The following is a 2,074-nucleotide window of genomic DNA, read 5'->3' on the forward strand; positions in this document are numbered from 1 at the left end:
ATGGCGGTAATACGTTGACATGTTTGATAATTCATAGTTGGAAATCTTATGGAATTGTTTGTGTCAAGAAGGTTGAAATCTTATAATTGTTGTGTTAAGGTTGTTTTTCNTAACCCCCCCCCCCCTCGCTATGTTCCTGTTTAATGATTGTTTCTTGTTTATTTTTTGTTTAAGGTTGTGTTCCTGCAGTTGTGTTACCGTTTTCTGCAGCTGGTTCAAACAACTTATGCAATGTTATAGGTAAGGTGATTAATAATATTACAGTTTGTTTTTCTATAGAGCTATCTAAGTATACCATATTTAATAAAGGGTTAATGCACTGCCCCGAGTTGTATATGGTGTCATAACTGCATGAGCAGCTGCCATAACCACCGAATAAACCACCGTGTGAGCGAAGCGAACGAGGTGGTTTATGAGGTGGTTATGGCAGCTGCCCATGCAGTTATGATACCATATACAACGAGGAAAAGGCAGTGCATTAAAATTATTATCATATAGCCTATCCAAACTGTCAATCAACACAATTCCTGTTTGAAATACAACAGCTTTAATATATATACATACATAAAAATACATTCGAATATATTATACGCTTTAAAACAAATATGGATAATTTCATTTAATGCAAATTGTAGTTTAAATGAAGCTAAACAAAAAAGTTTATTGGACAGAAAAATGCTACAAAGGTTTACAGAAAGAGTCGCATGCCCCTATACCCTATAACATAATGGTATCAGCCATAACACGACATGTGCTGTTATTCCGCCATAACACCACATGTGCTGTTATCGGGAAATAACAGCACGGGTATCCGGGCCTCTGATTGGTCCACGCCGTCCGGCTATATGATAATGAATATTATTATTAGTCGGGTTGACACTGGTAACTGGTCACTCATCAGTTGGCCAATCCAGGCCCATTGAAGTGTAAATATATATCAATACTTCGCAAAATGAACTTAACAACAGTTTTCAATTTATTTACACTCATTCGTCAATATTTGTTTTGTTGAAAAAAATAGTATAGATATTTGAGTACATGTACATGTACTTTATGTCTTCTCTTCCTGTCCAGATGACCATCTCCAGTGACCTGGAGGTTGACTGTGCGTGTTCCTGTACAGCTGGGAAAGGGACATGCAATCATAGTGTAGCATTGCTGTACCAGCTGGCACATTTCCAGAACCTTGGATTAGAAGTGAGTGTTTCTAAATTGAAATGGGTAATGGCTGACACTGTCTTACAACATAGTCTGTCAGTGATATACTAGTGAGAGGAAGTATAGATATGCAGCAGTTTGGTTACTATTGATTGGAATAAGAAATATGAATGTATCTTGCATGGATCTGAAACATTCTCCTGAAACCTACTGCTTAAAGTTGGATTAATTTACCTCAATTTTACCCAAACAGCGTGTTCCCCCCATAGCATCCAAGACGTCAGCACCACAGCAGTGGCACATCCCTCCCCGCACACGAGGTGTGAAGCCCGCTGCCATCTCAAAGATGAGACTCGTAAAGACTGATGTCCCCAAGTTGTGCGAACAACCCCCAAAAAAACGTAGAACTGTTACAGGTAATTTGATGTTTTCTTCCTGATAATTGTGTGCATCAACTTCTCCGTAACTTTGTTTTTGGTAGTACTTTAAAGTTATTTGACATGATTTATCATATCAATGTAACATGCTTGAAGTTTTAAGCAACAAGGTGTCCATACACATTGATATATAACCATGTACCACTTAAGTCCAACATTTATGTCATTTTCAGGAATAACATCAACCGAGTACAACCCTGTGCGTGGCAGCTTAGTGGAAGCATCACAAAACTTTGCATCCTCGCTGGCTCATCAGATGTCACCACAACATGAACAGCCTCAAATTCTTCAGCTTCTTCCACAAAATTGGCCGGGCATAGTTAAATCAAAGGTTGGCGATGTGCCAGCTGGCAGTACTCTTTCCCACCAACAAGCTCAGTCTCAGACAAACGATGCAGTGATCACCATAGGGAATGCACCTGACCGTCCGAAATGTCCCTGCCCACCCCTGGTACAAGAGTATGACACAATGTCTCTAA

At 39.4% G+C, this 2,074-nt stretch overlaps 1 long non-coding RNA gene across 1 annotated transcript; it reads left to right on the forward strand.

Moving 5' to 3' along the window:
- The first annotated feature begins 169 nt into the window (after window positions 1-169).
- Window positions 170-1,517, forward strand: LOC109462926. The gene is made up of 3 exons (XR_002139787.1): window positions 170-240; window positions 1,075-1,197; window positions 1,412-1,517. It is a non-coding gene; the product is annotated as an uncharacterized LOC109462926 (long non-coding RNA).
- Window positions 1,518-2,074: the final 557 nt, after the last annotated feature.

Source organism: Branchiostoma belcheri, unplaced genomic scaffold, assembly GCF_001625305.1.
Source record: "Branchiostoma belcheri isolate BF01 breed outbred unplaced genomic scaffold, Haploidv18h27 scaffold120, whole genome shotgun sequence".
Taxonomy (NCBI): Eukaryota; Metazoa; Chordata; class Leptocardii; order Amphioxiformes; family Branchiostomatidae; genus Branchiostoma; species Branchiostoma belcheri.